Here is a 23,779-nt window from a genome sequence, read left to right as displayed (position 1 = left end):
CTCTCTTGCACAAGCACCCTTGTTGGAGGAATCGTACCGATATTCATCAGGAAAGGATTTAGAAATTCTACGGAAGCGTTTAAGACGTAAATAGAAGCCCTAATACCCCACCATTTGATTAGAATAAGAAAACCTTTCACATATTGCTTACATTTTCGGGTTCCTCAGCTGTCACCATTTGGAAATACGCTGGAAATGTTAGATGTCTTATGTATAACCTAAAAGTCTAACAGTTTATGTGTGGAATTACCAAAAAGACTTTAAAAATGCAATGCTAGCCCACACATTAGATCGCTTTCTGTTTAGAGAAAGGATGATTGAATTTTAACATTTTGTCTCTGTCGATATCAAATTTCAATCACGTCAATGAATACCGAGTGCGAAAATCAGTGTTACTTAAAGAGAAATACTGTCATCTGTCCAAACGTCTGTGGCCGTTTCAGTACAGCTGGTTGAGAAGTATGTGTATTCCTAAGGGACCAAGCTACTTAGGTCATCGGTCCCTAGACTTACACACTACTTAAACTAACTTATGCTGTGAACAACACACGCACTCACGCCCGAGGGAGGACTCGAACCTCCGGTAAGAGGTCCGCGCAGGTTAATTTATGGCGTGCATCTACTACTACTACTACAGTTAGTTGGAAATCTACATGGATCTGTAGTTTGAATCAGCTGCTACTATCTTTCGGAATTTGCTGTAGGAACTACAGTGTGAATGTTTTGAATGAGTGTACTGCAACAACAAGCACTTGTAACCTGATAACTGCATCACACCGACGACACGTCTTTAAGAAGTATTAGAGCGCTTTTTCATGCAAAAACAGTTATAATTGACAACCGTAAAGGACTCAATCGTGCTACAGTGGTTTGAGGACCACTCACGTTGATGTCTTAGGCATCAATTTCGTCTGATCTGAAGGGATCTTGGGGACTTTCAGATGTCAGCTCTACACCTGCAATTTAAAGAAATTTTGTGAACATTTAATGCTTGATACTTCCGGAAGAAACTGCTGTCTACCATATCTGCAACAATCGTAAGTCTTCAAGTGTAATGTAGTGTATGCTATAACAGCAGACCTCAATATTATGACCATCTGCAACCTTGGTCAGAATTAGACTTCCAAAGCAATCACTTTGTTGAAGGAAGCACACTGTATTCATCAGAAATTATGTGGAAAACATTTGGAAACATGTGATGCATATCTTTGACAATTAAGTATCACATGCCTTCAGGATAGGTGCCTGTGATGGAAGTGCTGAATCGTGGCACGTTGGTTTGAGGATGTATGTGGTTCACTATGATGATATATTAATACTTTTGTGTGGAGCCACTGTCATATAAAATTTCCTGAAAGATATAACCTGCATTTGACTGCACAACAGGTAGTCAAATGCAGCAAAACGAGCAATACAATTGTAACACTTGTTAATGACCGAAGCCCGAAATTCAGATTGTGAAATAAAACCTGTTGTGCAGTCAAATGGTGGTTATATCTTTCAGAAAATATATGCAATCATGACACTTATGCTACTTGCTACGTTAACTGTGTGATATTAGGCGTGGGAGTGTTGCAGTAATGTGTAGATGAATTGTCGACAATGCTCTACTGTGGAACGCTGTATCAAACTTCTAAATGAATGTTTTGCGTCACATCTGGTATATTTGTAGGCAGTGTGGACATTAAGCAGATCGCTCAGTTTCATAGCTGTACCGATTCTGTCAGTGACATGAATTGGTGAGATCGAGGTGAACTTTAACCATGTGCTTGGCAGTTAATATTGGAGAGAGATCGAAGTGAGCTAGAGTTGTGTTCTATTCACAATGTTAGTATACTACCAACGGCATACTGTTAAGTTTAAATGCTGTTTCCCTGCACACGTATATTTTCGCCAATGAATCTGATTCCATTGCATTGGTCTGTGAGGTGCGTCTTTATAATATTTTTTTTGTAAATACAACTGATAACGTACTGGACAAATGACAAATTGACAGCTTGCCATAGGCATGTCTGAAAATATGTGATCACTGTGTATAATATCATTCTCGCGACTTCCACAAAATTTAAAGATACGTCACCATCTAGGTACGTAAAGTACCTGAGACACGTAGTACAGCTAGAGACGTGAACCTGCGTGAAACATATCAAATCGTTATGAGCATGATTGCAACCTTCTGCAGTTCGAGTGGAATCATTCTTTGACTTCATTAAGTACGGGAATACCAGATGGAAGACTTAGATTTGTTGGAATGGTTCTTGAAAAATGACATATACTGTAAAGGAAAAAGGCACAGAAGACGCTAGTAGGATCAAATCTAGTAAGTTTGTTTGGAATGAATGGCGACAGGCTGCTTGACGTTCTCTGACGTGAAAACGAGTATTGTAGAGCGTTTGCAGCGAACCATGAAAACGCTGATAACCGCTGATTTCAACGCAAAATTCAGTATTTTCGGTACAATATTCGTTGTAAAAGGCGGAAGACTACTCTTGGAGAGGGAGTTTACTTCTTTAGGTACAAATTTCATTGGCTTAGAGGGAATATTTGTTGTTTTCAGTGCGAAATTGACGTAACATTTCATTGAATTGTTGTGTGTGCGTCTATACTGTTTGCACCATATAGCTAGAAAATAGAAATACGAGGGGAAGTCAAAAATTAAAGTGACTTTTGAGAAAAGTAAAATTTATTCTAATGATAGAATACTGAAATATATATTATTTTTCTACGTAATCTCCTAGTTTTGTCCAACGTTTCACAAGTTTTTTGATTCCGCCAGAAAAAAATTTTTTTGGTTGCACCTGTAACTAATTTAGCACCGCATCAGTGACTTCAGCATCGGTTGTAAATCTTCTCCTCAGGGCTTCCTTCAGTGGTCCAAACATACGGAAGTCGCTTTGGAGCCAGGTCTGGACTGAATGGCGAGTGTTCCAACCATTCGAACGCCGTCTCCTTTCTTGTTTCTGCTGTCCGTTTGGCAGAAAGCGTCCGAGCGTTATCTTGTAGCAGGTTGACACCTTTTGGGCTGGTGCAATTTTCCGCAATGTCTGGTTATGACTGCAAGTTTTTAGTGTAGTTCGCAACACAGCATAGTAGTTCTCACTGTTCACAATTTCGCCTCTTGGGGTGAAATAAGCGGCTACCACACCTTCCTGAACAGTGTTAGAGTATTAGCATAATCTTAAGAGCTGACGGTCGACATTTAAGAAATTTAAACGTTTTAATTCCTTAACTTCTGATGATGATGGGTGTTTCCAAACCATGCTCGGAGCCTTACTTCCCGGTTCGTGGTGATGCACCCAAGTTTCGTGTACAGTAACTATTTGCTGTAAAAATCCATCTCCCTCGTGATGAAACGGGCCAAATCTTTACGAGAGATGTACATCCTTTTCGCCTTATTCTGCGCTGACAATTCTTTGGTTACCTACTTTGCACAAACTTTCAGAAAATTTAGCCTGTCCTGTCCTACCATATACGACAGTGATAAGTGTTCGGAAACCATACAGACTGCATCAGTTTTAAAGTCTCGAAAAGTGGTCTACTTCTGAGGGGGGGGGGGGGGGGGAGACGCGCTTCTCTTCATTTTAAACTTGGAGTAATGAATGTATCATCACTGTACATTTAGGATGAGCGAAATTTTTTAATATTCTCTTCCAACAATGGTGACGATTGTTTAAGCAATGTGCGAATGGACTTAAAATTAGGACAAGTCAGATCCAAATACTGAATGACAATAGTTTCATCTGCGACATTGGGGGGGGGGGGGGGTTAATTGTTGAAACTTAATATCATAGGTGACTTCTTTGAACTTAAAGATTGGAGGGACAATTGTGGGCAACTGGGCAACTTCGTTTTTAATCTTAGGGAAAGTGGGTCCATGATTCTCAATTGAACTGAAATGAATTGAACTGAAACTGAACTAAATTAAATTCTAATTGAATTGAAAATGACTCAGCAGCCAAGTCCAGACTGGTTACTACGTGTAGGGTGAAAAACATATTTACATACCCACAGCCTTGGACTGGTGTCCTTTGTGTAACAGACAGGTGGGACCTGAAGGGGAAGACTTCTTGTCCTGGCTGTGACAGCAGCCCATGCAGGCTCAAACTAGTGTAAGGTTTGGGAAAAACCCACGATATCTGACAACAATGCAACTGCGCCAGTGTCCCTGGTCAGCTATCTTGAATTACAGCAGGACAATGCACCATCTAGGATTTTTTAATTTTCCGCCAGTTTATACATAGGGCAATAGCCCTACTTCTACAGTGGCGTTTTAGAAGTGGGGTGAATACCAATTAGCACAACTGGGCTATTTTATTAATTTCTAACGCATTCTTGATGAACTCCCCATTGGCAAAAGATTCGAGACTAATCTCCCATTCGAATCTCCTGGAGGGGCCTGCCAAGGCGAGGTACCCATGAGAAAAAGATTGAATAAACAACGAAAGGGTACCGGTCTATGAATCGGGACGTCTAATATCAGAAGTTTGAATGTGGTAAGGACACTATAAAATCTGAAAAGGGAAATGCTAATGGTCAGTCTAGATATAGTGTGGGGGTGGGGGGTCAGCGAAATGAAATGGAAAGATAAAGATTTCTGGTCACATGAGTATAGGGCAATAGCCACAGCAACAGAAAATAGTATAATGGAGATAGGATTCGGTATGAATAGGAAGGTAGAGTAGAGAGGGAGTTGCCGTGAAAAGTTCAGTAATAGGGTTATCCTCATCAGAATCGACAGCAAACCAATACCGAAAACGACAGTTCAGGTATACGTGCCGACGCCGCAAGCCGAAGATGAAGAGATAGAGAAAATATATGAGGATACTGAAAGTGCAATTCAATACGCAAAAGGAGATGAAAATCTATTAGTCATGGGGGAGATGAAACTCTAATAGTCATAGGGGAGTGGAATGTGGTTGTAGAGGAAGGAATAGAAGAAAGGATGTGGGAGAATATGGGCTTGGGACAAGGAATGAGAGAGGAGAATGTTGTCGACTGTGGGACGTCCACTTTAATGAAAACCTCGCTGGCTCTGAAGGCTAATAGGGTTGTCCTGGTAGGACGGACGAGTGGGTTCCAGGACAGCACACACACAATGAAAGTAACACAGAGGACTTAATAGTAAAATATGATATTCAACTTTGCTAACGCTGGTTACCGCAATCGTAGAATGCAGATTTAGCCTCTCTGCCCTTCTTCCATGAAAACCAACTAAATAATGTTCACTAAACTAAAATCAGAAGAAAAACAACCTTCTGTGTTGATGTACTATTCGAAGAACAGCTATAAAATAACAGTACATAGTTAATTGTCTGGGCAGGCGGTCTCTGTTCATACAGGATAATTCTATTCACAGTTCTGTTTCTACTGCAGGCTAACCACTGCCTATCTGTCGGCCACTGTTTCTATGTCACTCGAGTCTTGAAGACACGACGAGCGTTCTGCAGGGACTCCCTAGCAAGACTCGGACTGACATACAATTTGCAACTAATTTCTGCTCGTGCACAGTTACTTAAGAGCGCATCTTGAGAGGCACCCACTTGCCTTTCTCATACTGTGGCATCAAGCAGTCAGGCCTGCAAGATGAGTGGTTTGCCAAGCGAGTGGATTCTTCCTTAATTTATCGAGCAACATGAATTCTCGTATCTTACTATTTAGTTAAAAATTATCCTCCTGTATGAATAATACGCAACGGAAACACACATCTGACTATCAGTGATTTATAGAACTCTGACTGTACACTACGCACTGGCAATACCACATTTACCTTTTGTCTTTGATTTAACGGCTTTTATATAAATTCGGGACATTACGATAATATACAATTTAATGAAAAAGGCCACCAATCTCTTTCTTTTCACTATTTGATTTATTCCTAAACACACAAATTCTACAACCTACAACAAAATCACATGAGAAATTCCGCCCAGTGGGCATGGCTTTACGTTAGTGAATCTCTATACTATGGTCTCGTAATCTATTTACCGCAACAGTGCACTCCCTGGATCGGATGGTGGATCTTTTATTATACCTCACACTTCGCCTCTCACAATAATCCTCACGAAACTTTCCTCCAGATCGAGCGATACAGAAGGAACAGGCATACCCACAAATCTTTCGAAACTACCTTGCTACTCCCATGCAAAACACACATACCCAAATTACAAGACATACACAACACAACAATATGAAATATTACACAAAGAACGGTTACAACTTCATCACTTTCCGCTTTCCCACTTCAATCAATATTTATCCCAGTTTCACACGACACTGCCCCACTTTGTAATTCTACTTTCCTACTGTGAACTCTGGAGATAAACGCACGTCTTCCTGTGCAATGCAAGCCAAGTGGCGTTGTTGGAAAAACGGCCGACTCACCTTGATTCTCTCTCAGAGTTTAAATTTAGCGTCACACGGAATGATATTTCTTAAATACTTCAACTTATGATACACACGCTATTTCTTAAATATTTCAGCTTATTGTACACACGCTATTAATTCTTAAATATTTCAGCTTAAGCTCACGGAAGTATCTCAACTTATAACTACACGTGGGCTCATTGTGACCGTTAGTTTACTACAATCCCCTTAAAATTACCTGCCTCACTTTGTAATTTTCCCCACAAAAGGTCCTGTGAAAGAGAAATTATTAATTCTAACTACTCTTAAATATTCCACATCCATACCATGCCTCCACTCTTTCATTACGGAGCACAACAAAAAAACAGGTCTTTACAGCAGAAGGTTCAGCGGCAGAGAAGCTGAAACATGGCCGTCTTCCGATTCTCTCGCACCTCTCTCGAAGTGGGAGAAGCACCTTGCTACCTTATTGGTCAGCCACATTTCAGACGCTCAAAGCCCTGGTAACTTCCATCTCTTTGGTCTCACCAAAGGTAGCCAAAGGATCGACTCAAAAGATGATCATATATTCCGATTCACTATCTGTGGTTAGCAGACGACCATACATTCATTCCTTTCACAGATCTCACCAACTGGATGTAGGGATTTATTTTGAGGGAGTGCAATGTGATCAATTAAATAAATAAATTGTCATTCTTTCCCACACTGGTATCCGGCTTCGCTGTATTAATTGAAATTGAGTTACTTTTACACAAAAAATGTGTTGTTCTGACAAGAATTTCGTACCTATTTTCAATGTTGGGCGGTACTGTACCCTTTCAATCTCTCTTCCTGGTGGCGCTGCCACTGGGCATGGGCATGATTCTCGCGTAGCGATATTCCTGCTGCGGATGGGCGTCCAGGGTACGAACTGTCGCAAACTCTACCTGTATGGTATTCCAGTAGACCACAGACAAAGACTAATTGAGTTCTGCAATAAATTTCAGCTAGTAATAGCAAATATTCTGTTCAGAAATCACAAGAGGAGGAGGTATACTTGGAAAAAGACGGGAGACCCAGGAAGAATTCAGTTAGATTACATCATGGTCAGGCAGAGATTTGGATATCAGGTTCTGGAATTCAAGGAAATACCCAGCAGCAGATATAGACTCGGACCACAATTTAGTAATAATGAAGAGAAGGCGGAAATTTAATAGAGTGGTCAGGAAGAATCAATGCGTAAGGACGTGGGATATGGAAATACTAAGGAACAAGAGATACGCTTCAACTTCTCCAAAGCTGTAGATACGCTGACGAGGGACAGCTCAATAGGCAGTTCAGTTGAAGAGTAGTGGACATTTCCAAAAGAGTAATCACAGAAGCTGGAAAGCAAAACATAGGTACAACGAAGGTAACCGCGAAGAAATCGTGGGTAACACAAGAAATACTTCAGTTGATCGATGAAAGAAGTAAGTACAAAAGTGTTCAGGGAAATTCAGGGACACGGAAAAACAAGTCACTTACGACTGAAATAAACGGAAAGCGCAGGGAAGCTAACGGGAAATGACTCTACGAAAAATGTGAAGAAATAAAAAAAAAGGATTGTCGAAAGGAATGACTAAGCATATAGAAAAGACAAAACCATATTCGGTGAAATTAAAAGCCAGGGTGGTAACTTTAAGAGTGTAACGGGAATTTCACTGTTAAATGCAGAGGAGAGAGCAGACAGATTCAAAGAGTACATTGAAGGCCTCTACGAGGTGGAAGACTTGTTTGATAACGAGATAGAAGGAGAAACAATAGTCGATATAGAAGAGGTAGACAATCCAGAAGTAGAACCACAATTAATCTTTGGAAGGCTTAAGATCGAATAAAGCAGAAGAAATAAATAACATTGCATCCGAATTTCTAAAATCTTTGGGGAAAGTGGGAACAAAACGACTATCCACGTTGGTGTGTAGAACGTGTGAGTATGGTGATACCATTTGACTTTCGGAAAAACATCGTCCACACAATTACGAATATCAAGACCCGACAAGTGCGAGAATCAACGCACAATCAGCTTAATAGTTCACGCATCCAAGTTGCCGACAAGAATAATATACGGAAGAACAGAAGAGAGGATATGTTAGATGACGATCAGCTTGGCCTTAGGAAAGGTGAAGGCAGCGGAGAGGCAACTCTGGCTTTGCTGCTGACAATGGAAGCAAACTGAAGAAAAAGCGAGACACGTTCATATTAAACTACTTGTCAACCTGTAAAAAGCGTTCGAAAATGTCAAATGGTGCAGGATATTCGAAATTCTGTGAGAAATAGTGGTAACCTACAGGGAAAGACGGATAAAATGTGTTATGTACAAGAGCCAAGAGCGAACAATGAGAGTGGAAGACCAAGAGCGAAGTGCTCAGTGAAAGTGAAGAAGAATTTCAGGATCTGCTGAATGCAATGAACAGTAATGACTACAGAATATGGCTGAGAGTAAATCGAAGAAAGACGAAAGTAATGAGAAGTAGCAGAAGAGAGAACAGTGAGATAACGCCGAAATTGTTTATTACGAAGCCGATGAAGTTAAGGAATTTTGCTTCCTAGACAACAAAATAACCTGTAACGGACGGAGCAAGGAGGACATAGAAAGCATACTAGCATTGGGAAAAAGGGCATTCCTGGTCAAGAGAAGTCTACTAGTATCAAACATACACCTTAATTTGAGGAAGAAATTTCTGAGAATATACGTTTGGATCACTGTAGCGTATGGTAGTGAAACATGGATTGTGGGAAAACCCGAAAAGGTGAGAATCGAAGCATTTGAGATGTGGTTCTACAGAAGAATGTTGAAAATTAGGTGGACTAATAAGATAAGGAATGAGGAGGTTCTCTGTGGAATCGGCGAGGAAAGGAACACATGAAAAACACTGATAAGAAGAAGTGATTTGATGCTAGAAAATCTGTTAAGACATCACGGAATAGCTTCCACTGCACTAGAGGAATCTGTGGAGGGTAAAAACTGTGGAGGTAAGCAGAGACAGGAACACATACAAAAAATAATTGGGGACGTAGGTTGCAAGGGCTACTGTGAATAAAAGGCTGGCGGAATTAGTGGCGGGCCGCATCAAACCAGGGAGAAGACGAATGACTCAATAAATAAATAAAAAGAAATAAAAGATGAGGCACTTGACAAATGTTCTACGAGGCTGGGTCAAACTTTATCCACTTTCAAGTCACAGGCCAAAGTTGCATGGTAGCTGGAGTATCGATACAGAGTTATTTCTATACAATATTGAACTGTGGACATTCAAACAAGAAAATATTGCGACTTTGAAAAAGATTCTTAGTTTCCTTCTCAGTGACCTGTAGCGTATCCGCTGGAGAACGCACGTATTATGAACAACTAACCTAATCGCTGACATAGGCGAAAACAAAATTGCTATCGACGTGAAACATACTCTAATCTCATCTTGGAGGTACAGTCTATGTCAGTGCTGAGAAAGATCATAGCTCACCATTTTTTAAATCTTCAGCTTCTCAACGCATCAAATACTTTCTGAGTAACTGGACAGCAACTAGGAGGCAGAAAAAGAAGCAATGGACTTAAGGATTATGTATGACTAAATCAGCGGATTTGAAGTAGACGTCTACTTATTATCGTGTAATATTTGTTAGACGTAGGCTTAATTTTTGCTGTTACAATATTATTTTTATTCCGTTCTTTATAATTAACGATTAGACTTTTGGGGAGTGAATAGTACACCCTAACCGTAGCAAACTTAGAATGTTAAATAGTGCGTATGTACCTATTAAACTTTCGTTGAGTCTAATGATCGATATACATCTACAAGGATACTCTGCAAATCAGAGTTAAGTGTCTAGCAGAGGGACCATCGAACCACATTCACAATAAATCTCTATTATTCTAAGAATTTTTAACATTTTGCAGCAGTGTCAGCAACTGTGATAAATTAATACGTCAAAGGTCCGCTTCAGTAGCGCAAAGTTACTGGTCTTAACCCAGGTTTCAGCTAGAGTAATATAGCCTTCTTCAGAAGCATAAAATAAACTAATACATGCCAGAATAAGGCACGGTCAACCATAAAAAGGTAAAGTACCGTGGTACCATGTCAAGCTACGTTACTTAGCTGAGGAACGGCCCCGGCCCCACTTCATGGGAAGCAGTTAGTTTATGGAGGAGGTCCATATGGAAGGACGGTCGGGGAACTTGATGAGGACTGAGTCTCTGCGGGGAATCAGTTGGGAGATGGGAGCACGAGGTAGATACGTATCTCCATGGTGAGCGTACGGGCATCAAGGAACTTGGGGTCCGGGATCAGGTGACTGACAGCGTAGGGGAGTTACACAGGAATTTTACGAAGGAGAATCAGATAGTGATAATGGGTGGAGCAGGGAACAGTCTTGATAGGGACGGGGAATATGATGTAAGTGGTGACCTGGTAAAGATAGCGACTCAAACTGGTGGCACTAATGTACATTTTGTGCAACTGTTTCAGCGTCAAGATCAGCCTCATCTTAATGTGGCTGTTAGGCGCGTTAACATGGGGCTGGAGGGAAAGCTGATGGCAGGGCGCATGGATCAAATTTCAGTTGTGCCAGTTGGGTCCATAAGTAGATCGAGTTTCACTAGGCATGGCCTGCACCTCAATAGTTATGGCAAAGCTTACAGGTGACAGTGTAGTGGGTGGTGGTGGGATCACTCATGGAAAAATTCCTGTAGTGGTTGGTGTTAGAGCTGCACCTTTCTTAGATTGAAGTCAGCTGATAGGTACACCTGCTAAAGGAAGGCTCTCTAACTAAGGAGTCACCTTCAGAAGACATAATGTTTCCAAGTAGAGAAGGAATTAGGATATTTCATTAAAATAAAAAAGGTATTAGAGATAAAGTTAGTGAACTGCTTATAGATGCTGACTCTGAAATTATTGGCATATCGAAGCTCCACTTAAATAATTTGACAATGCAGAGGATTCCTCTACCAGAATACAGATTAGCTGGCTGTTTTTCAGGGAGTTCCTTGCGGAATGGGGGACTGGCCATGTAAATAAAAAACAGTATTCCATTTCAGTCCATAGACGTATCATGACACTGCACTGAACAGATATTTGAATGTTGTACAGGGGCAGCTGAATTTACTGAAACTAAACTTCTAATTGTTGTTGTTTACAGGTCCCCTAACTCTGACTTCAGAGCATTTCTGCTCAAGCTAGAGAGGGTTCTTCATTCAATTTGAAGGAAGTAACTTGAAATTAGTTATATGTGGCAACTTCAATGTAAGTTTTGTATAAGATGTCTAACATTCTGCGTGGTGTCTGTTTGTTCTATATTGTGTCTCCCTACCACTTTCGCGCAACAACACTCTGACCGTGTTTTTTTAGGGAATTGACTAGTTTGAACCTGGAACCTGTTGCTGGTAAGGAGACGCCAGACCACACATGACATGTAGAGTTCAGAAGAGTTCAGTGAGACTAGCGATGATATAACCAAATACTTAATGATTTCAGCGTCAGCTCCACTGCACTCCCTGTAAAAGAATCTTAATACTAACTAAATTTAGTGGAAGGGGTGAGACTTCTGCGGTTCTGAGTGAAGCTTTATGCGCTGTTATGTGGCATCGCGTGCGTTCATTACCTTGTCGGTGTTCGTCAGGGGGCGGCGGACAGCACAGTTCCGCTCACCTCGCCGTCTCGGAAGCAACTCTCTCTAACTTCTCCTTACCACAATTTACCGAAGTTGGTTTAAAAAAAACTATCTGGCTGTGTTTTCATCTGACCAATCAGGGTCTCAATGTTAACCTTAAGCTCTGCCTACCAAAGTTCTGTCTATCCAATGAGAAACGTTATACTTTTCGTGGTGGGGCAATGTTTTCAAAGTTTGCAACGTAACAGAGACGCGAAAAAGTCTCATGCTAAAACTTGCAGCTGGTGTGGTCCTTTTAGTGTTATCGTAAGATCTATACTGTTCTTCTGGAGGGCTCTATCTTTTAACATGGGCTGGGGGGTGGTCCTGGCATAACAGAGACGCGAAAAAGTCTCATGCTAAAACTTGTGGCTGGGGTGGTCCTAGCGGTTAGCTGGCGACGTGGGTTTCTATCCCTTATCGTAGGGCCTTCTAACTTAACACGGTTCTGCTCTCGGCTTCTGTTCCCGTTTCTCCTCTCGGAACTGCATCTGTCTCATGGTGGGAAGGTATGACATGCATTTTGGCATTCTTGAGTTAGTCTGTGGTATTCCATATGCTCACTCATTACTCGTATTACTCTGGTTAATTTAATGTCACGATTTATTCGGAGCTATGTGACATACTACTGGATTTGCTTATCATGTCAGGGTTTTCATGGAAGTTGTTGGATTTGCCTGACACCTTACATATCACCACCCTTCAAACTTAATTTTTGTACTGAAGTTAGGCAATGATTGAATTGTTGTCTAAGCCAGTCAAAAATTATTCCGTTATCTAAATTTTGTTGCCTACTGTTCAGCCATGTTATTCTGTTCTATGCTAGTTTGTATTACTAATTTATATTTTTATATTCTTCCACATTATTATCAAAAATATGTTTATATTGACAAGGGAAGAATATTTTTATTCTATTATAATTATTATTTTTTAATTATTTTCTTTCTTTATTTAATTGTGAAGTTTGTTTTTTAAGAAGTTTGTTATCGAAGGTGAGGAGTCTTTCACATAGATTTTCTTAGAAATATTGTTTTTATAAATGTAGTAATTAAGTAAAATCTATTTGTAAAACATTTTCTAAATATCATGTACAAGTAAAATGTTTTTGTTTCTAGACACTCATTTCAGCATTGTTACACTAACAAATAAGAATTATTTCCAAGAATTGCTCTGACAAAGAAATATACATACACAAGTATTGAGATATTATCCTAACAAATGGTACAAATGTTAAAAAAAGGGAAAACATCCAACAAGATAATTTTTTATTCTTTGTTTTTATAAGGAGAAAATACGAAATATAGTTATTCTTTTATTTTTATGAGGAGAAAATAAGTGGCATATAGTTTTAGTGTTTATTATGCCTTACTTTTGTTCTTTATATACTGTCCATTTCAGAACAAATGACTTATTTTTATCGATAGTCTATTTTTTACTTAAGTCCATAGTCAATGACTGTTATTTTGTAGTTTATTAGCTGTCTGGTGTGATAAATTACTTAGTTTTTTTACACATTTCTTTTGCACAATTCCCACATCACATAATTTGATTTCACACATTCACACAATCCTATGAATGTTTAAGCATGAGGTTGGCGAATGTTTTTTGCACGAAGGTGATGGACTTGAGCGAGATGGATGTGGGCAAGTATTTGATGTACAGCTTTGTTCGTCGTTCCTTGTTGGCTTTGCAATTGTGTGTTGCTGTTGTGGAGGTCCCATAATGGAATGGAGCTGTGAGTGCAGAATCTCGTGGTTTACTGGCTTTGTATGCGTGAAAGTCATCGTTATGTGTCGCTGAAAGCGGTCGTTTTTCGGTGTAATACTTCGCAGACGACTAGTTTACAATAAGATAGGGATTTGGGAAGGTATATCGTCTATTCTTCACCCACCTTCCTTCTTGGTCTCAATCTTGCGAATCTTCAATTTCTGTTCTTCCTGCTTTTTCTCTGCTTCTTACTTGCTTCTTGGTTCTTCTCTGGGCAGAATGTGGAAATATTTATTGATAACTAGTTGCTTTGAAGTGCTCCTCTTAGTAATGGTTTGATAAATTGTTTGGGCGTGTCATTTTTACTTTGTGGAAGTTTTCTTCAGTTTCGTGCATCAGCATGCTGTTTAATACCAGTAGTGTGACTTTTACACATATTTTTTTGCCAGTGGTGGCTTGCCCAAGCCATCTTCTCATTGGGCCATTTTTTGCTCGCTCCGCTGAGTAGGGGCGTCCGGCGTCCCGGGGTTTACGAGCGGTGAAAGTCCGGTGTTTGCTTGTCAGTCCCAAGACCCTCTTGGCTTTCCATGTTCTGTCACAGCAGGGTTCCCCTTAGTGGGCAGATTTACTGCTCACATCCGATACAAGGGCCTTCTGTTTGTCTTGCTGTCCTTTCCCTTCTCTTGACGCTTCTGCCTTGTAGGAATCGTGTCCTGCTAATTGCGTCCTTTCCTTTCTTGATACTTCTCGCATTGCAACTTGTGGGTCGTTGCATCTCGTCCTTGCTGGAGTTTTTACAATGGTTCTTACAAAAGTTTTACTTATAATCATCTAACAGATGCCTAGTACCTACATTGTTTTATGCCTTTTTAAAAAGCTTTACAAATTTCGGCGCCCTTTCCATGTTACAATTCTAAGATATTTTGAGTGTTAACTTATACAATAAACCTCAAATTCGTTTTTTATTTTTGTGTAGTGTCGTGGTGTATAGCATTTTAGTATTTCATGCTGTTAGACTATCTACGCTTTATCCTTTCACCTTAATCTATGGTACTATTGATGTTATTTTTGTTTTTATTGAAACTACTTTCTTTTTCCCACCTTCCTCTCTCTTCATTCTTCTTTCTCCTGACGATCTTATCTGTAACATAATCTTGAAATATTGTGCTGATTATTTACCAGTAATAAAATTAATCTTCAAACTTGTACTGAAAGTGTTTAATACTGCCAGTCTTAGGTAAAAATACCTTTGCTTTATCTAGTAAAATACCCTCTAATTCTCTTTTACTGTGTTCTGAAATACCTTGAACTTCTTGCAATTTTTCGTCGATTTCTTTATGACGGTAGTATCTGTTCCCGAAAGGACAGTTACCGTGGATGACCATGCAGCTTTGCTAGAAATGAAATGATAATTAAATAGACACCCTAGCTGCAAGCAGGCATTGATGCACTTCATTGGAGACATGTCGAAAATGTGTGCTCCGACCGGGACTCGAACCCGGGATCTCCTGCTTACATGGCAGACGCTCTATCCATCTGAGCCACCGCGGGCACAGAGAATAGTGCATCTGCAGGTACTTATCCCTTGCACGCTCCCCGTGAGATCCACATTCCCAACATGTCCACAACACTACATTCGTAGTGCGCCTAATAGATGTTTGCCCATCATACTCATTACTCGTGGCAGATTAATCTACCAAGTCCCGTACGAGTTCGGGCATAGCGTGTGCATTCGCACAAGAAGGTCAAAGGCCGGGAACCCATATTTTTAACTATATATGACTGGGATATGCTTTACCATGGCCTTCACAATTGGATGAATTTGAAAGGGTTGGTTATGTTCTTCTTCTTCTTGCATCAACGACTCCTCCACTGAATCATACATGAGTCTTTTTAGGAATTTCCCTTGTGAATTCGAACTTTCTGTAGGATAAGCTTCGACTGCTACTTCTCCCTCTTTTATTTCCTCTTCTCTATTTCTTCCTTCATTTACGCTTTCTTCAACATCCTCTACTTTTTCCTCATCTTCGTCTATCTTCTCCTTCTTCGTCGCTACTTCCACATAATCGCATCTAAATGCCCTAATTATCGCTTCATAACTTCCTTCATTATATACGTTGGGTTGTGTGCCCACTCGTAACTTATTTTCAACTTCTGTTGACTGCGCATTATCCTCATTGAATTCGCTTTCCCTGGTTTCCATTTCAAATAGCTCTGCAATACTCGTTACTTCGTCCTTTCCTCCTACATTCGTTGTGCATGCCTCTGGTAATTCATCTTCCTCGTCAATATTCTCCCAATTAATTTCGTCCCAACACGATATTGTTATTTTCTTGTCTTCGTTTTCATCTGGTCCCTGCGGATTTGTTTCTTCCTTCTTCTCTTCTCGTGATAAGGTATTTACTTCTCTGTTCAAGGTGCTGCAATTGTCCTGGGTCGGTGCGTCATTCTCTTTAGCATGGGCGCTTAGCTGTCAATTCGAACGTTATTGGCGTTTGGTGGTCTTACCTCCACCTCTTCTATCTGTATTCTCTTTTCTTGTTCAGCTTGTTGATAGTGGTTTCTTTGTTGACAATTTCTCGGTCTATTTGTTCTCCAGTACCCGTTCCGGTTGTCGTTATTCCCTCTGTAATAGTTGTTGCCGTTCCTGGGTGAATTATAGTTATTGCCATATTCTCTTCTAAATCCATAACCGGTTCTTTGTTGAAATCTATTGTCGTTTCTTGGTGCGAAGTTATCACATGGTTCGTAATTATTGTTTCTTCGTACTGTGTCTTGTGGATTCCACTGCTTTTTGCTTTCGTTTTCACGTGCGCTTCGTCTTTTTCTTGCGTCATCTTCCGAAAATATGAACTCTAGTTCCCTTAGAATACCTTTAAATGCTTCGACATCATTGCCTCCGCGACCTACTAATGATTGCTGGTATTTCAATGGTAGCTTCATCGTGCATAATTTAATCAACTCTCCGTCACTGTATGGTACATCTAAGCATTGATTTTTCTTTGCCATTAATTCGAAAAATTTCACGGGACTCTTCTCTCCTGAATTTTCAAAATATGGGTTCTGTAATAATTCGTACTTCACTCTGTTCTGTGCTTCACTGGACCAATATCGTGAGAGAAACTTCTCTCTGAAATCTTCGTACGATCGGCATGTCGCTGCAACATTCTGCATGGTTTCTGCGACTGTTCCTGACATGTGTGCACATATAAAGTCTAATTTGTGTGCTAGCGTCCAGTGTTCTGGTAATCCTACTCGGAATTGATCAATAAAAGTTCGTGGATGTAATGAGCTTCCTTCTCGAAAGTGTTGAAATTTTCTGACTGTGAGGAAATGATCGTTGTCGTACTTCGTCATAGATCCATATGAATTTCGCGATTCTTCGCCACTTTTGTTTCCGATCATTTCTCCCGTCGTTCTTTCCGATTGTGGTAGATCCATTGGATATTGTCCACTGTAACTTTCGCCTACCCTTGCGTAGTATCGTTGGAGTGGTACGCAATAATTTTCCTCCATCGGTTGTGAACGTGTAGCTGAATGCATTGCACTGTACTCTTCGCGACTTGGCTTTCCATTGTCACGTATGTTACTTTCCGCCTGTGATTGGAATCGCAAATGCATGATATCTTCGTTAATTGCTTGTGTTTCCGGTGCTATTACAGATACGGATGTGGTTGCAGACTCTGTGCTTATTCGGTCCTGTTCACTACGCTCTTCAATGGTTTGCGACAACTCTGTTCGCAATTTCTGAAATTGTCGCTTCGTTTGCGCTTCTATTTTGACTATGCGGTTATAATATCTTTTCAGCGCTGCTTTTGTGATACGTTTGTGTAACACACTGTTTTCAACAATTTCACGCGCTGTACCTGCTGCTTGTCTAGTAATTACGTTTATCTGTGTCTCTAGTTTCTTGACTTCTCCGTGGGCGTTGTTACGTAATGTTTTGATCTCGTCCTGAATGTCATTACGCAATGTTTGTACGTCCTCTTGTACCTTGTCAGTGTCTGTTCTCAATTGATTGTGACCTGTTATTAAGTTTCCTATCACTTCTCGAGATTCTTTTGCCTCGTCTTCAATATGACTTAGGTGTAACTGAATTTTTTTGTTTTGTTCTTTAATTGCACGCAATTGTCTCGTGGTTTCTGCATTCTGAATTTTAATTTGGTTCGCTATATCTTTATTTTGCCTTGTGATGGTTTCCGTAATTTGTTGTAATAATTCTGCCAGATTGGCGGGTCCTATTGCGTTTTCTTCCGACGTCCTACGCTCTGTGTTTTCGCCCAAGTGTTGGTTCGCAACCGATTGCATTGAACTGTGCTGTGACACGTTTCTGCTCGCATTCCTTGTACTCTGTGGTGAGGGAGCTCTGATTACTTGTACTATGGGTTCTACGTATTCAAGACGCAAGTTAGAATCCTCATCGACTGTCTCTCTACATTCCTGCTCCTCTGTCGTATGCTGACTTACGTTTTCTATGCCTTGACGTACATTATCCTCGTTATGGTGCGTTATATGTCCTATTTCTCGCGATACTGCATCGTCTGTTGTACTGTCCTCTATTCTCTGTCCATTTTCATGCTGGGTCTCTACCTAAATTCGGTCAAAGTCTCGATTTGCCATTGCTAATCTTTCCGAATCCCTTATTTTCTGTTTTAAAAGCAACTCACGCACCCTATTTCGAGTCAACATGCGCTCATACGATTTCAGGCGTTTCATAAACTTTTTGCACACACACCATTCACTTACTTGTTGGGTCAGAACCAACTTGTCAATGATTTATCCGCCACCTGTGCGCTTGCATTGAGGAGAAAACTTAATTCTAACAATTTTTAAAATTCGTAACTTAATTATGCTATTGTCTCTGCTAGAATGTCTCACTATCTATCGCTGCAGCTACAGTTTCAACTATGTATAACTTTAAGAAAAAAATTTTTACTGCGAAAATTATTCAACAGGATATTTTTCTGACCTAGTTAGGCATGTGGTCGACCTTCAATCATGGTATTTTACCATCCTGGCAGGGTCGCCATTTTCTAACATTCTGTGTGGTGTGTTTGTTCTATATCATGTCTCCTTACCACTTTTGCGCAACGACACTCTGAGTGTGTTTTTTAGGGAATTGACTAGTTTGAACTTGGGACCTGTTGCTGGTAAGGAGACGCCAGACCACACATGACATGTAGAGTTCAGAAGAGTTCAGTGAGACTAGCGATGATATAACCAAATTCTTAATGATTTCAGCGTCAGCTCCACTGCACTCCCTGTAAAAGAATCTTAATACTAACTAAATTTAGTGGAAGGGGTTCAAGGCTTTCCTATTTTTAGTTAGCTGGTAAAATAATGTCGAAAAAGCAGTTAAGTTTACCACTGGAAATTTTATTCTACTCACAAAACATTGTTTGTAAATTGCACTATTGACAAAAGGAAATGTTTTAATACAGGATGGTAAAAACCAACTGCGTTCAACAAAAATGTGAACGAATATTCTCTGAATGGGTTTCCAAGTTCTACAATGGATCGAAGGATGACCTATGCCATATCACATCTATAATCTAGGTTTAAATTAAGTTTCACAAAAGAGAAAACTATCAAAATGGTCTACAGTGACCCTCAATTATCTTTAATTACTTATCTAACTTGTCGTAAATTACAGTGGCTGATGTGGCTTCTCAATAACTATCTAACAGAAAAATCATCACGTTCCAGATTTTTACTTCAAGTGGCAAATGTGAACACCATGAGCTTTAATTGACGATCGACACTAGTATTACGTAAAAAGGGGGTGTAACAGATGAGACTTCTGCAGTTCTGAGTGAAGCTTTATGCGCTGTTATGCGGCATCACGTGCGTTCATTACCTTGGCGGTGTTCGTCAGGGGGTGGCGGGCAGCACAGCTCCGCTCACCTTGCCGTCTCGGAAGCAACTCTCTCTAACTTCTCCTTACTACAATTTACCGAAGTTGGTTTAAAAAAAAACTATCTGGCTGTGTTTTCATCTGACCAATCAGGGTCTCAATGTTAACCTTAAGCTCCACCTACCAAAATTCTGTCTATCCAATGAGAAACGTTATACTTTTTGTGGTGGGGCAATGTTTTTAAAGTTTGCAACGTAACAGAGACGCGAAAAAGTCTCACGCTAAAACTTGCAGCTGATGTGGTCTTTTTAGTGTTATCGTAAGATCTATACTGTTCTTCTGGAGGGCTCTATCTTTTAACATGGGCTGGGGGGTGGTCCTGACGTAACAGAGATGCAAAATGGTCTCACGCTAAAACTTGCGGCTCGGGTGGTCCTAGCGGTTAGCTGGCGACGTGGGTGTCCGTCCCTTATCGTAGGGCCTTCTAACTTAACACGGTTCTGCTCTCGGCTTCTGTTCTCTTTTCTCCCCTCCGAACTGTGTCTGTCTCACGGTGGGAAGGTATGACATGCATTTAGGCATTCTTGTGTTAGTCTGTGGTATTCCATTTGCTCACTCGTTACTCGTATTCCATTTGCTCACTCGTTACTCGTGTTACTTTGGTTAATTTAATGTCACGATTTATTCGGAGCTATGTGGCATACTACTGGATTTGCTTATCATGTCAGGGTTTTCATGGAAGTTGTTGGATTTGCCTGACACCTTACATATGGTGACAGAAAAATGATGTTGGTAGATCTCCTAAATTCATATGATCTCACGCAGACTGCGTTTTTTCCAACTAAGGTGCAGGGGAACAGTAGTACAGCCATAGACATTATTTGTATTCATTCTTCATTACTAGATGGACATTCTGTTAGTAAAAGGGAGAATGGCCTTTCAGAACATGATGCACAGATTTTAACACTAAAAGGCTTTTGTTCTCAAACAAATGTCACATATAATTACATACTATGTAGGAAAGTTAATCCAGCAGCAATAGAGAGTTTTTTTAAACCTTGTCAAGGAACAAGAGTGGCAGGATGTTTATAGTGCCGATAACATAGATGATAAATACAATGCTTTCCTTAACATCTTTCCCACGCTCTTTGAGAATTGCTTTCCATTAGAGCTTTCTAAACAGGGTGGTTGTTGTTGTGGTCTTCAGTCCTGAGACTGGTTTGATGCAGCTGTCCATGCTACTCTATCCTGTGCAAGCTTCTTCATCTCCCAGTACCTACTGCAACCTACATCCTTCTGAATCTGCTTAGTGTATTCATCTCTTGGTCTCCCTCTACGATTTTTACCCTCCACGCTGCTCTCCAATACTAAATTGGTGATCCCTTGATGCCTCAACACATGTCCTACCAACCGATCCCTTCTTCTAGTCAAGTTATGCCACAAACTTCTCTTCTCCTCAATCCTATTCAATACTTCCTCATTAGTTATGTGATCTCCCCATCTAATCTTCAGCATTCTTCTGTAGCACCACATTTCGAAAGCTTCTATTCTCTTCTTTTATAAACAATTTATCGTCAATGTTTCACTTCCATACATGGCTGCACTCCATACAAATACTTTCAGAAATGACTTCCTGACACTTAAATCTATACTCGATGTTAACAAATTTCTATTCTTCAGAAACGATTTCCTTCCCATTCCCAGTCTACATTATATATACTCTCTACTTCGACAATCATCAGTTATTTTGCTCCCCAAATAGCAAAACTCCTTTACTACTTTAAGTGTCTCATTTCCTAATCTAATACCCTCAGCATCACCCGATTTAATTAGACTACATTCCATTATCCTCGTTTTCCTTTTGTTGATGTTCATCTTATACCCTCCTTTCAAGACACAATCCATTCCATTCAACTGCTCTTCCAAGTCCTTTGCTGTCTCTGACAGAATTACAATGTCATCGGCGAACCTCAAAGTTTTTATTTCTTCTCCATGGATTTTAATTCCTACTCCGAATTTTTCTTTTGTTTCCTTCACTGCTTGCTCAATATACAGATTGAATAACATCGGGAAAAGGCTATAACCCTGTCTCACTCCCTTCCCAGTCACTGCTTCCCTTTCATGTCCCTCGACTCTTATAACTGCCATCTGGTTTCTGTACAAATTGTAAATAGCCTTTCGCTCCCTGTATTTTACTCCTGCCACCTTCAGTATTTGAAAGAGAGTATTCCAGTCAATATTGCAAAAGCTTTCTCTAAGTCTACAAATGCTAGAAACGTAGGTTTGACTTTCCTTAATCTAGCTTCTAAGGTAAGTCGTAGGGTCAGTATTGCCTCACGTGTTCCAACATTTCTACGGAATCCAAACTGATCTTCCCCGAGGTCCGCTTCTACCGGTTTTTCCATTCGTCTGTAAAGAATTCGCGTTAGTATTTTGCAGCTGTGACTTATTAAACTGATAGTTCGGTAATTTTCACATCTGTCAACACCTGCTTTCTTTGGGATTGGAATTATTATATTCTTCTTGAAGTCTGTGGGTATTTTGCCTGTCTCATACATCTTGCTCACCAGATGGTAGAGTTTTGTCATGACTGGCTCTCCCAAAGCCATCAGTAGTTCTAATGGAATGTTGTCTACTCCCGGGGCCTTGTTTCGACTGAGGTCTTTCAGTGCTCTGTCAAACTCTTCACGCAGTACTTATCTCCCATTTCATCTTCATCTACATCCTCTTCCATTTCCATAATATTGTCTTCAAGTACATCGCCCTTGTATAAACCCTCTATATACTCCTTCCACCTTTCTGCCTTCCCTTCTTTGCTTAGAACTGGGCTGCCATGTGAGCTCTTGATATTCATACAAGTGGTTCTCTTCTCTCCAAAGGTCTCTTTAATTTTCCTGTAGGCAATATCTATCTTACCCCTAGTGAGACAAGCCTCTACATCCTTACATTTGTCCTCTAGCCATGCCTGCTTAGCCATTTTGCACTTCCTGTCGATCTCATTTTTGAGACGTTTGTATTCCTTTTTGCCTGCTTCATTTACTGCATTTTTATATTTTCTCCTTTCATCAATTAAATTCAGTATTTCTTCTGTCACCCAAGGATTTCTACTAGCCCTCGTCTTGTTACCTACTTGATCCTCTGCTGCCTTCACTACTTCATCCCTCAAAGCTACCCATTCTTCTACTGTATTTCTTTCCCCCATTCCTGTAAATTGTTCCCTTATTCTCTCCCTGAACTCTGTACAACCTCTGGTTCTTTCAGTTTATCGAGGTCCCATCTCCTTAAATTCCCACCTTTTTGCAGTTTCTTCAGTTTTAATCTACAGGTTATAACCAATAGATTGTGGTCAGAATCCACATCCACCCTTGGAAATGGCTCACATTTTAAAACCTGGTTCCTAAACCTCTGCCTTTCCATTATATAACCTATCTGAAACCTGTCAGTATCTCCAGGCTTCTTCCATGTATACAAACTTCTTTCATGATTCTTGAAGCAAGTGTTAGCTATGAGTAAGTTAAGCTCTGTGCAAAATTCTACCAGGCGGCTTCCGCTTTCATTTCTTACCCCCAATCCATTTTCACCTACCACGTTTCCTTCTCTCCCTTTTCCTACTGCCGGATTACAGTCAACCATGACTATTAAATTTTCGTCTCCCTTCACAATCTGAATAATTTCTTTTATTTCATCATACATTTCTTCGTCATCTGCAGAGCTAGTTGGCCTATAAACTTGTACTACTGTAGTAGGCGTGGGCTTCGTGTCTATCTTGGCCATTAAATAATGCGTTCACTATGCTGTTTGTAGTAGCTTACCGGCACGCCTATTTTTCTATTCGTTATTAAACCTACTCCTGCATTACCACTATTTGATTTTGTATTTATAACCCTGTATTCACCTGACCAAAAGTCTTGTTCCTCCTGCCACCATACTTCACTAATTCCCACTATATCTAACTTTAAGCTATCCATTTCCCTTTTTAAATTTTCTAACCGACCTGCCCAATTAAGGGATCTGATATTCCATGCTCCGATCTGTAGAACGCCAGTTTTCTTTCTCCTGATAACGACATCCTCTTGAGCAGTCCCCGCCCGGATATCCGAATGGGGGACTATTTTACCTCCGGAATATTTTACCCAAGAGGACGCCATCATCATTTAACCAGACAGTAAAGGAAAAATTACGGGTGTAGTTTCC

At 40.3% G+C, this 23,779-nt stretch overlaps 1 non-coding gene across 1 annotated transcript; it reads right to left on the bottom strand.

Annotated features, from left to right (window-relative positions):
* Positions 1-15,208: 15,208 nt before the first annotated feature.
* Positions 15,209-15,283, bottom strand: Trnat-ugu. The gene has a single exon. It is a non-coding gene; the product is annotated as a tRNA-Thr (tRNA).
* Positions 15,284-23,779: the final 8,496 nt, after the last annotated feature.

Source organism: Schistocerca piceifrons, chromosome 2 (genome assembly GCF_021461385.2).
Source record: "Schistocerca piceifrons isolate TAMUIC-IGC-003096 chromosome 2, iqSchPice1.1, whole genome shotgun sequence".
In the NCBI taxonomy this organism is placed as follows: Eukaryota; Metazoa; Arthropoda; class Insecta; order Orthoptera; family Acrididae; genus Schistocerca; species Schistocerca piceifrons.
Note: the sequence above shows the minus strand (reverse complement) of the source record. Positions and strands in the feature narration are given on the sequence as shown.